We start from the raw sequence: 12,825 nt of genomic DNA, 5'->3' as shown, positions 1-12,825 counted from the left end.
CTTCTTTCCTTCCTTCCTTCCCTCCCTCCCTTTCCTTCCCTCCCTCCCTCCCTCCCTCCTTCCTTCCTTCCTTCCCTCCCTCCCTCCCTCCCTCCTTCCTTCCTTCCTTCCTCTTTTTGTGCTTTAACCTTTGTTAGTAAAGGTATGGTCTGTGGACCAGTAGTAGTGGCATCACCTGGAAGCTTGGTAGAAATGCAGAATCTTGGGCGTCGTCCCAAGCCTTCCGAATTAGATTTGCACTTTAACAAGACCCCTAGGTCATAGGTAAATTAAAGTTTAAGAAGCAGAGGGGCACTTAAGCCCTTAGCCCTTCAGAAGTAGTACTCAAGAGAAGCCCCCTTACTATAAAGTACTCAGTTACCACCTCTGTCTGGAGGCACAGACCCCATCGCCTCTAATTATTTTACCCTGTGGTTAGGGATGGCAGGGATAGACAGGGCAGCCCTAGAGGAGGAGGGTATCATAAAAGAGACTTCTAGAATCCATGCCCACTCCACATCTCATTTACCTGTGCACTGGGCTTTGCAGCTGTTTGGTCAGCATGTTAGGAGGCTGTAATCTCTCTGGGTAACTGCAGGAGGAGGGGAGATCTAGTCTCTGACGTGGGAGCTCAGGATTAGAGGCCCGCAGCTCTCCACCCTGCGGGGTGTGCTCTGGGCTGGTCGAGATGGCATCTTCCAGGAGCTAGAGGCAGTTCCATCCCAGCCTTTCTCCAGATGGGCTGTGAGATCCTTTCTAGCCCCTTCAGCAAAGGGAGGACAGCCGTTCCCACAGCTGTACGGAGCCCGACTCCCACAATCCCTTGCTGTTTTGAAGTCTCCTTCCCTTTCTCCTTGAATTGTGATTGAAGATTGCATTGCATGATTCCAGCACGTGGTGGGGAAGGAGGCAGGATGTCTCCGGGTACCAAGGGGAGGGGCTCGCTGCAGTGGTGGTGCTGGGCCCTCCCGCTCTGCCTAGGGAAGCCTTCGCAATAGGCAGGTGCTGTGCCCAGGCAATCTGCCTGCCTGTGGAGGCAGTTCTTTCAATCATGCTGCGGTTATGTATTGATGTGGGGAAAGCCCATTGATAAGAGTGGAGCAGATTAACTGAGCCTCTGAATCAGGCTGTTTGGTGAAATTATTGTCTAATCTGATGTTGGAGCTTTTTTGCTGCATTCTATGTAAAGCAGGGCTATTTAAAAGCTGCTCCCATGGTCACTGATGCCGTAGAAACTGCCCGTCCTTGTGCACACTCATCTCAGTCAGGCCTGGGCCACTGCAGGACGAGGAAGAGGCTTGGTGACCTCTTGGGGGTCTGCAGGAGGAAGGAAGGTGGCTTTCTCCCTCATCCCCAGCTCCTCTAGACCTGTCTCACATAATCCCATCTCAGCCACATGCAGGAGGGCATCCCCAGCCACCCTCAAGTCCAGACCTGGCCCTGAATGGGGACAGGGAAACTGCCCTGTGCCTGGAAGACAATGAGCCTGACACCAAGAAGGGGTTTGTGTGTGCATGCCTGGATGCATGTACGCGTGGGAATGCGTGTGTGTGCATGAAGATGTGTGTGTCCAAATGCTCTTTGAGAGGCCACAGGAAATCTATTTTGACCCCTGGCAGCACCCTAGCAGTAGGCAGGCAGTGTGGGGAGGCCAAAGGAGCACTGTTCTTGGGGTCAAGAAACTTAGTTCCCCTTCCAGACCCTACTTTAACAAGCTGCGTAACCCAGGCACATAGCCGTTGGCTCTTTGCCAGGAACATGTGGCATTATTAAAACAGTACGCATGTCCAGATGTCTCCCTCACAAATGCAGGCCCGGGGTGAGGCTTCGACAGCTGTAGTTCTTAGGGTTCTGCAGCGGATCCTGAGGCCACTTAGGGGAGCAATTTCCTGGATTTGAGACCAGCTCCCTCAAAAAAGGCAGGAGAATGAAGTGGGTAAGAGCAGGTGGTCCCAGCCACACAGATCAGGGTTTGGATTCTGGCTCTGTCCACACAGGATATGGCCTTAGATGAGTTGCTAGATTTGCCCCTGCCTCCTCATCTGCTCTAGGGCCGTGAGATTAGTGACCTCCCAGGGCTGCTCTGAGCATTCAGTGCCACAAATTATATGAAGAATGTGGCAAGCGCCTGGCATGTGATGAGTTCTCCATAAATGTTAGGTCCCAGATGTGTGTGTGTCTATTTTTTGCTGTACCCTAATGTATGGATAGAAACCTCTCAAGTAAGTCCAAGGTGGAATGCAATCGAGAAATGAGAGGGCAGCACACAGTTATATTAGTGTAATTTGGCAATAAGGAAACCAATTAATGCTTTCTTTGTAATAGTCGTTAACAGGAAAGGGAGCGTGCAAAGAAAGATCCTATGGGGCCAGAGAGAGATGCCAGGCATGCCTCTTTTGCTCCACGACAGTGATCCTTGCACTTCAGTATGTAGCAGCATTGCCTGGGTGCTTGTTAAATGGGCCCCCCAGACTCAGAGCCTCTGATTTTGCAGATCTGGGCAAGGCCTGTCCGTGCATTTGTATTTTTGACAGGCAAGACCACGCAGAGGTGCACAGGATGGTCTGCAGCCCCTGCTCTGACAAAGGCTGGTCCGGAGTAAAAGATCAAAGTGGATGATTAAGAGAAGGGGGAGCCGGGTGAGTGGGGCAGGCGAGAACAGAGTCCTAGTTAGAGTGAGAGGAGCTGAGGTTTGAATGCATACGTGCAGGATTCGGAGACGACAGGGCTGCATATTTTGGATTGAATATGTGGTGAGCAGATGGCAGAGGGCTCCGGTGACCAGAGAGCCCTGGCTCTTCTCCCTGCTCCCCGCGGCTGGTGTGGCCACGCAGGGTGGGCAGTACCCTGGGATGTTGGCCACCAGGAAGGGTTAGCCAGGACGCCTGCTGAGCGGTCATGAACCCAGAGTGTGTGTCCCTTTGTCCTCTGTTTAAGGCCCAAGCTGGCTGCCTTTAAGTTGCCTGACAGTGCCCAGAGAGTTCGGCATCTGTCGTTCTGTGTGCTCATTCAGAAGTCAGAGCTTACGAGCAACCTGGGGCAGGAGATCTGGAAGTGCAAAGTGGATACAAGATACTCAGGATGCCGGAGCGGGCTGGCAAAAGGAGCACCGGGTGAGCTGAGGGGCCTCGGCTGGAGTCCCAGGTCTGCAAAGGGCCAGTGTCCTCTTGATAAAGTCTGAACCAAGATATCCCCATCCGTGGGCTTTGGATCTGCTGGTCACTGGAGAGCACATTTTCTGGGGTCTTCTGTGGATCAGGAAAAGCTAGCTATAAGAAGGCAAAGAGGGGAAGGGAATGTTTATTCAGCAGCTCTGCATCAGACTCCATGCTTCTGTGAATTATCCCCTTCCATCTGCACCTTAGGAGGTAGGTATCATTAGTCTCATTTTACAGATGGAGAAAGAAAGGCCCAGAGAGGTGAAGCACCTTGGCTGATCTGCACAGCGAGGACCTGGCAAAGCCTGGGCTTGAACTCGCTTTATCTGGCTCCAACCACTCACCTCTGTTACTCAGTGAATGTAGGAGAGGCCTTGCTGCTCTGTCCTCAGGTGCGGGCCACTCGGAAGCGGGGCTGCCTCGGGTGGGGTGAGGGGGCACAGTGTGGGCAGAGCGACCCAGAGTCCCGTGACATGGGGGGACTCTGTTCCGTGCCCTCTGTCAACAATCCGGCTTTCAGTAATTTTGCCCTGGCTGCCGGCTGCTTTCACCACAGCCAGACCCCCCACCCACACAGGCGAAGGCTGTGGCCAAGGGTGGTCCAGAGGGGGAGGAGGAAGTGCCCTCCAGAGGGGCCTGTTGCAAAGCCCCTGAATGGCCCCATTGAAGCCGGGCAGGATGACAATGGGCCTGGTGGGGCCCTCCGTCAGGGTCCACTGAGGTGAGCGGGCTGGGGCTGGGCAGGCCACGCTGGCTCAGAGGCCAGATGCTGACTTCCAGGGCTGGGAGCCAGCGCCTCTGACGTGCTCTGAAATGCCAGTTCTGCTTAATGGGGAGCAGCTGGGGCGGGCTCCACATTCCTCCCCATGCCAGGAACAGCGCGTGAACCCCGCTCCCTAGGCCATGGCCAGCCCTCGGCCTTTTCCTTGCTCATCTCTCTCTGGGCCAGGCCCTGCTCCTTAGACCCTGGGGACTGTAGTTGGCCCTTTTCAGTGTCCCCTTGGTTCTCAGGGGCATCGTTCTCAGCACCTTTGGAGAAATAACAGCCCTCCCAACAACTTAGGGCACCCACATGGGGTTGCTAGATAAAATGCAGTTAAGTCAGAATTTCAGATAAATGTTTAAGTATGTAACAAATATTAACGATAAAGCCTGAACCAAGGTATTGGTCCATTTGGTATGTCATGGGACACACTTAAAGAATTACTGGTTGTTTATCTGAAATTCCAATTTAGCTGGGTATCTTCTGTTTTCAGTTGCTAAGTGTGACAGCCCGAGCCAAGGGAGCCATTTGGGAGTGGGGGCACTAGGACTCAGCTAGGTTTCCTGAGATGCCACCAAGGTGGGCATGGAAGAAGAAGCCTGTCCTGGCCCCGCCATCCATGCCCTACTTCCCAGACATAACATGCAGCACCTTTCACGACAGCCCTTGTCCCATTGTTTTTATGATTCACCGCCGCTTCCAGGAGCTGTATCTCTTTCCCCCCAACTCCCACGGTGAGAGAGGAAGCTTTGAGGTGCATTTCCAGTTGGTGACTCTGCACTGAGAACCTGCTTCCACACTGGCTGAACCCTGTTGATTTAATGGTGGATGAGCCAGACATGATCTCTGCCCTCAAAGGAATATACAGGCCAGTAGGGGAGACAGCAGTGAACAAAAGAGCAGCCATGATTTAGCAAACCATAGACACAGTGGGTGGGTGGAGGGAGTCACGGAGGGGCTCTGAAATCCCAGGAGGACATCTCACCCACACCTGCAGGGCTGGACAAACACAGAGAATGGGCCTTGGAGGTAGAGGATCCAAACTGACGTGCTGGGCCACGCCATGGGACTGACCGGCTGTGTGGCCCTGGGCATGTCATTCAACCTCTCTGAGTCCCGGTTTTCCTCATTTATAAGGGGGAAATGATATGCCTTGCCTCTAGGGACCAATGTGAGGTTCCAAGTAGGATGATGAATGTGAACTGGTACCGCCCACAACGTGCGTTCGAGACGGAACATGCGCGTGTGTCGGCGAGTGGAGGTAAGAGATGAAGGAGAGGAGAGAGACGGGGGCTGGGCAGGATTGCTTGGGTCCCACGCCTGCTCCATGCCTCTCCGTACCAACCTCCCCAGCACACCAGTTCTCTGGCTCTACTGACATCTCTGGGCATGATTGTCAGTCTTTTGTAGCATTTTCCTTCTGTCTCAGGTGACTAACAGTGATACCAGAGGTTTATACGGTGTTTGCTGTTGGCAAAGCACAGCGATCAAGAGCATGGGCTGGGGATTCAAACAGGCCTGGGTTCAAACCCTGTCTCTACTCTGTGACCTCAGGTAAGTACTTAACCTCTCTGTAAAATGGAGCCTCACGGCATGGTTGAGAGGATGTAAAGACATCATTCCCATAAAGTGCTTAGCATGGACCCTGGCACATAGCAGATGCCCCAGATGTGGGCAGCTATTAAGAGAGTCTTTTTTTTTTATCATAACAACCTTGTGAGGTAGTAATTATCAGGTGGAGAATGAAGCTCAGGGAGGTTAGGTGACCAGCTGAAAGAGGCAGAGCCAGAAGGGCTGGCTGTGGAAGATTAAACCCCAGGCTTCCGAGGAGGGACTAGTGTTCGGGGGACTGTGTCTCCAGCTCTCAGCCGGACGCCACTCCCGGGGTCGGGCCACCAGCAGGCCCTCCTCGTCCGGTGGTGGTCTGGGTGTCTCCTGGAGATCCCGGCATCCCTATTTGTGTTAAGCCTTGTCCTGCCCAGCCTCGCGGGAGGCAGGGAGAGAAAGCATCCTTTAGGAATCTGAGGATTTATGCGCCTCACACATCCACTCTTCCTTCAACAGGCTTGAAGTCTGAGCTGTGGGCGTTTTTATTACCCTCTTCAACCTTCTTGTTAACTGATGCCTGCACAATTATGTTGTTGGTATGGATGCTAGTTTTACTGTCTTGAGGACAAAAGCAGCTTTGAAAAGAGGGGGCATTTCCAGGGAGAGGCTGCAGGTGGACCTCTCACAGGAGAAGGCCGACTTCCACCGACAACATCCCCTCCTGTGGGAGCAGGTGGATTAAATTGCTCCTTCAGGTGGCACTCTGGTTTCCAATAGGGTAAGGATCAACAACTCGTTATTGTTTGTGGTCATTCATGGAAGGGACGGAGAAGGGAGCTACCCTTTACTGAGCACTCGCTGTGTGCAGCACCATGGTGGGGCTTCTTTCCCAACATCAGGTTAGGTGCCCCGACTACCCTCTGGCATTAGGCCTTAGATCCATTTTGCAGAGGAGTAACACGAGCTGGAGAAGCTGGTTGGTTTGATCAAAGTCAAGTGGCTGGTAAATGGTAATACCAGCTTTTGAGCTCAAGAGTGGCTCCGGAGTCCGTGCTTTGCTATCACCCATGTGCCTAGCTCACCTTCAAGGCTTCTGCTAAGGACGTAAGCTGCCCCACCTACCACACAGTGGGCATGGGGCCACTTGGCACCAGCAGTCCCCAGCTTCAGAACGGAAGACGGGGGGGGGGGTATGGGACAAGAGCTGCGTTCCGACCTTACTTCTTTTCTTAAAGAGGATAAAGGATCTTCAATATAGGGAAGGAGGAGAGAAGGTTTTCTGAGGACAGGAAGAGTCATGCCATGAGGGATGGCGTGAGGAGACCTGCTCTGACTGCGTACGGACAGGAAAGTGATTGGCACATGGCAGGCTGGAGGCTGGAGCATGCGGGCCTTGGAGACAGTCAGGGACATTTGGTCCCAGTCCCAGAAAGTGGGAACCGTGATGGGATTCCGAATAGGGTAAGGCAGGCTGAAAATACCATACAAGGGATTCACCTCAGGACACTGGAAGGGATAGGGACTGGAGGCAGGCCTAACTGGGGATTGTCGGTGATCCCAGGACCACTGTTGGTGGTGGTGGTGATGGCCGACATTTGACGAGAGCTTACTATGTGCGAGGTACTATTCTAAGACTTTTACACGTATTATTTTATTTAATGATTGCAACAGTCTTGTAAGGAAGGAACTGCTGTCAGCCCCGTTTTATAGATGGGGCTTCCACCAAGGCCTGGAATGGGGTGGGCATGGAGGCTGAAGAGGAGCAAGTAGATCCAAGCCCATCAAAGGGCAAATGAGCACAGGGCTTGGCGTCTCATGTTGAGGAAGGAATAAGGAGGAGGGGCTCTGCAGTGACTCCTACAGGAAGCTAGTTTTTTTTATAGGAGCCAATTTCCTGGCGGTGGTTATCAGTGAAGTTACCCCCTGGCTGGTGGAGGCAAGGTAGCAATTTCTTTAATGCCTGTGTTAAAACATAAATGTGATATTTAAAAGGAGGCATAGAATAAATCAGTGCCAGACACAGACGCCGCAGCATGAGTAAGATCATCGGCTTTGGTGCAGGGAGGACGGCGTGCAAGAAGGGGACCCCAGTGGGTCAGTTTTGAGAAGACTTGTGCCAGCCAGAGCCTTCCATCAGGGCATGCCACCTCCACACGTGACTGCCTCGGGTCCCTTCCTCTTGAAACTTTTGCCCTTCCTTCCTTCCTACTTGCACTTGGTCTGATGCAAAGCTACTCATGCTCGAGTGTGTATGGCCAACGCTGGGTTACTAAGTGTCCCTCCTTCCAGGTGTCACGCTGGCATCTCGACAGACTTCCAGAAGTTTGGCTAATGGAGGTGGGAATGAACCCCCATGAGCTGGGCCGGGACAGGAGAGATTTACGCATTCCCCCACTCCCCTAACAAATGTAGAGGGAGAGAGCTGGAGTCTGCTTGCGCTTCACACCAGCAGTACCTAGAAATCCAGAGGCCTTGGACCCGGATCCCCAGGAAAGTCACGAACCGCACATTCAGCCAGATCTGCCATGGAAGGGGGAGTCAGGCCCACAATCCTCCTGTCAGGCTGGCGGTAGGGAAAGCAGCCCCCCGCCCCCCCGCAGTCCCACCTCCGTGGGACTCATTATAAGCATGGGTGCTCCCGTTGGCTGGGCCAGAGTTGGGTCCTGGCCTCGTGCTTACTTACCACGTGACCTTAGTTTTCTCATCTGCAAAATGGGGATAATGATAGTACCTTCCCTATAGTGTTGAGAGGACTAAATCAGAGAAGTCCTATAGCGTGCTGATCCCAGGACCTGCACCTAGTAAGTGTTCACTAAATGTAAGCTGAACTTGTTGGCCTGTCCCACTCTGAACCCCTCTAAAAGACCTAAGACTTCTCCATGGGCATTGGGCCTAAGCCTGGTGCCACTGGTTGCAGGGTGGCAGTGAGCTGAGCCTGGGCCCCTGCCTGCTCTCCCTGACTCTCTCTGCTAGCTCCATAGGGTCCTGGGGGGTTAATGTTGCCCTGGGAGCAGCCCTCTCCCCTGGAATCCTAGATAGGGCCCTGTAGGATTCTTTTCCAGCCCCACAAAGATTTACATCAGAGGTAATAATAGTTCTAGTCACTACTTATAGAGCACCGACTGTGCCAGGCATTGGATTGATTAATCCTCCCAGCCATTCTGTAAAATAAACATTGTTATCACCCCCATTTTACATGGGAGGAAACAGGCACAGCAAGGCTAGGTCACTTGCTTGTGCTTAGAGTCATATAGCCAAAATCAGAGGCAGGACTCCAACTCCTAACCTCTATGCCATTCTGGGCCAAGGAGTTTCAAGCCATTACTTCTGCACGATGCATGAAATTTTAATAACCTGCCAACAGCCCAGGAGGTTTGCTGTCTCTCCGAGCACAGGGGACCAGAACCATCTGTTGGGTGCTTTTTTTGAGGGAGCTAGTGTGACTTGTTTCAGGGTAGAATGCAGAGAAATAGCCTCACTTTTTTTTTCCCCTGTGGTTAAAAATAACCTGCAGGGATGGAAGAACACATGGAGCCTGCTGGGAGGCTGACATTGTGGGGAGGAAGGAGCTGGAGTGCAGGGGGCGGCCACCTGCCCATCTGCTGCCATCTCCCCAACTTGGGGGCAACAGCGGCCTGACCTGCCAGCACTGTCTGGCCAGCAGCACCCGCCTTCAGGAGCAGAGGGTCTTCCAGAGAGCCTTAGGCCCAAGGCAGCTCAACGGACAGAGAGAGGTCCATGGGGGAGGAGGGGTGCCGTTTTCAAACCTGTTGTCCGTTCCTAGGGTGCGGCAGGGACCACATCCCTCTCTCTCTTCGTATCAGCAAGCTCCAGACACAGACTGGCCATGGCTTTTTGATCATGAAGCCTGTTTTAAAAAAATGAAAAACTGGAAGTAGTTGGTGAGGTTGAGATTATGTTAATATATGCAGTTTCCACTGCTTCAAGGATTAAAAATAGCTTCCTTTTAGGAAAACTGGAGCTACTCACTGTCAGTCTGCCTTCTAGGCCACCTCTCCCTGGATTCCAGGACTGGTGGGAACAGGGTACAGTTAGGAGGACCTCCCTGGCTGTCCCAGGCTCTGGAGCTTTGCCCAAGTGTAAGGTCAAAAGACAAGAGCAAAGCCTTACCCGGCATGTTTAATAGAACTCGATCTGCTGAGCTTCCGTGAGAATACTTCTCAGCATTAAACACCCAGGGACATATTCTAATCCTTCTCAGGGAGTATCTGTTCTTTAGGCTTGGGTCTCCTGGGGCACCTAGCATCTGTGCTAGGTATGTGCTAAGTAAAATCTTGATTGATTTCAAGGTCAGTTTCAAATTCAATAACCATAATTTGTCGAATGCCTGCCATGGGCTGAGGTTTTTTTTTTTTTAGTATATAAGATTTCTCATGTCTTGTTCATAATAAACTTACAAGGAAATTATAATTATGTCCATTTCGCAGAAGGGATAACCGAGAGTTACTCTTTATAATTGACTTGCGAAGGCTCAGAGAACTAGCTGGTGGCAGAGCTGGGATTTGGACCAGGTGTCCACACTCATAATCACTTTGCCAACCTGCTTTCCCCAGCCATGGAGCCCAAGACAACACCATTGGGGTCATTGCTGGAGCGCCTTGGGGCATCTGCTTGACACCGTGAATGGATGGATGTGGAGAGGGGCTCTTGAAGGGAGAACTGCAGACAGAACCCCCCATGATTCCAGGGCTTAGTTGGGGCACCCTAGCGCCTCCCTCCCACGGCCACTGGAAGGAGACTGAAAATTTCTAGTAAGGCAATCCAGAGCCTGATTTTAAGGGCAATCGTGAGCACAGAGACAAGAAAATACGATGGAAAGAAAGGAAGAAGGGAGTGATTCTATTTATTAAGCCTCTTCTATGTGCCTGGTCCAGTGCTTGGCAGCATGGGGAGGGAGAGGGCAGTACAGGGTGAACAAGAAGGGCAGAATTCATGCTTTCATGGGCCTTAGAGCCTCTCCTGGGGAAAATGTGCACGAATCACATCATTTCAAGGAGGAGGGGAGGGAAAGAGGAGGGAGGAAAGGGGCCCGACTGTCCAACAGGTAATTCCAAAGCAGGGTAACATGGTGGAAAGTGGTGTATTATGATCACAGGCTCTGGGGTTAAAGAGACTGCATTCAAGAACTGTCCTTGCTCCTTCCTGTGCAAGACGCTTAAACTCTAAGCTTAGTTTCCTCCTCTGAGAAACGGGGATAAGAGTTTCTACCTCCCAGGGTGCTTGGGAGGGTCCAGTGAAATTGCTCTTAGAACGCCCTTAGCAGGGAGTCTGACACATACAGTGCCCTGTGAGTGGTGGCTATGACTGGTCATTATCTGACTGCTCAGACCTAAGCAGGTCCAAAGCAGCTGACTGGGGGGGTTGGGATAAGTAGGTGCTCTGACAGCCCAGTCAACAGAGCAGAGTAAGACCACTGACAGTTTGATAGCAAAGGAAGAGGGGACCAAAAATTCCATGGTCTTATCAGTCCTTGGAGCAATTAATAATGGCTTTGATGCTTCTTGGGCCATGAGGAAGAGGTAAATTTCTGTCTGATGCACCCTGATGTTTGGGAAGGTGAGAACGTATAATATAGAACTTCATGGGGTATAAAGAGGGCTAAAATAAAGGTTTGGGCACAAGTTATGGTTTCCACGTCCTGTGGTCCGGGCTCAGGCAGAGAATAGGTGCCCCTAGATGTATGTCTGCTGAGGAGCCATCCGGAGCCTGTCAGCCTTCTCTGGGCTAGATTTCCAGTTTTAGAGATGTAGATCTTAAATGTGGGTGACAGATGTGGGAGAGGCCCATCCAGGAGATGAAAAGACAACCCCATCTCTTTGGTTCTGGAGGAAGAAGTATGGAGACCAGGAGAAGTGGACGGTGGCTTTTCCTTGTGGGGAACACGTGGGGGAGTTTTCAAGTGGGGATAAGGTGTTCGCAGCTAACATAGACACCTAAACCTGATACCCTGCCCCTGGGCGTGGTGGGTAAAGTTGGCAGATGGGGCTTGTTTGTTAGAGGAGACCAGGGAGGACATTCCTGGCCACTGTGACAAGTCCCCCATAGCAGAGGTCATGTAGCTTTTAGAGCATGGGCTTTCTGACAGCTCTTCAAAGGTGCTGGAACTCGGGCAGATGGAAGGCTTCTGCTGCTTTAATACCTGGCTGCCTAGCACAGTGCAGAGCTGTGTGCTGGAGCCCAGAACCACCCTCAGAGCTTGGCCAGTTAGGGTCCGGCCCCTGGGCCACACGGTGACACCTGTCAGTAGCTGGGAGAGGCAGTAGCTGAGAGAACACACAGCTAATGCCAGGAGGTACAGTGTACTTAGAAACATACACAAATCTTACCCCCTTGACTTATAATCGTCCCACTTGGTCAGGAAAATTTAAAGTCATTTATTGAACATCAACATACACCAGATTCTCTGCTAGTCCACTTAGGTTTTCATTTAATCACCATGGCAAACCCACGAGGTAGGTTCTCCTTTTATCCCCATTTTTAATGATAAGAAAATGGGTAAATAGAGGGTACGATGTCCTAGGTCACACAGCTAGGAAGTGACAGAGCAGGATCCCTCTATTTCCAGGGTCAGTGGCAAATGTTTAAGGTAAAGATCATGCTGACGGCCCTCAGGCTAAACTGTGTCTGTGGATACATTTGTTCATTTGTCACAGTGTTTTAAAAATTGTTTGAATGACTTTTGGTAGTGTTTTCTATTTGCCACAGGCCCCACCACTCCCGCTTGTCTTACACCTGGTCAACTGCTTGCCTCTTTAGGAAGTGGAAGGTCCAGTTCTTGGCTACACCTTTCTTTTGCTTGAGTCAGTGATTGGGCCAAAGGGATTGACAGTGTCCTAGGAAAAGAATGCTCTCTTTCTCCCTGTGAAGAGGGAAGAAGGACTGGTAACTCTCCCAGGCTTGAGAGAGGATTGAGGACCTTCTGAGGCCTTAGGTTTTACCTTTGTGTGCAAAAGTCAGCTGTCATGAATTCAAGTTTCATAGTGGATCTGAAGAGGACGATGGAGAGGGAAATGCTGTCCTTGGAGAAGAAGGAAAGTTCTCCCATATTTATCAGTGCTCCAAGCCGGCACACCTTGTAGCCATTCAGCCCTCGGCAAGGGTGTGATTCACACTGCACACTTTTGGGGGCACCTACTATGAACAAAGTACTGTGTGAAATTCGGGGAGGGAGGCCTGCATGCATCTAGGGACAAAAAAATTCTTAAGGAACTAATTAAAAGGCAGACTGTACTAATTTGTGGTGGGCCTGAAATTTGGAGGGGTTTGTTCAAACGAAGTAGGGTAAGTGGCATACCAAGTAGAGAGAACATGATGGGGAGAGGCACAGAGGTCAGAAAACATGGGAGGCATTCAGGG

General features: G+C 51.6%; 1 protein-coding gene across 7 annotated transcripts in view; it reads left to right on the top strand.

Annotated features, from left to right (window-relative positions):
• Positions 1-12,825, top strand: part of NAV2 (neuron navigator 2) — a 724,028-nt gene that overhangs the window by 350,302 nt on the left and 360,901 nt on the right. The gene's annotated exons all lie outside the window — the stretch shown is intronic.

The sequence above is a fragment of the Callorhinus ursinus genome, unplaced genomic scaffold, assembly GCF_003265705.2.
Source record: "Callorhinus ursinus isolate GAN/ISIS: 27379988/994484 unplaced genomic scaffold, GSC_fseal_2.0 scaffold21, whole genome shotgun sequence".
Lineage (NCBI taxonomy): Eukaryota > Metazoa > Chordata > Mammalia > Carnivora > Otariidae > Callorhinus > Callorhinus ursinus.
Note: the sequence above shows the minus strand (reverse complement) of the source record. Positions and strands in the feature narration are given on the sequence as shown.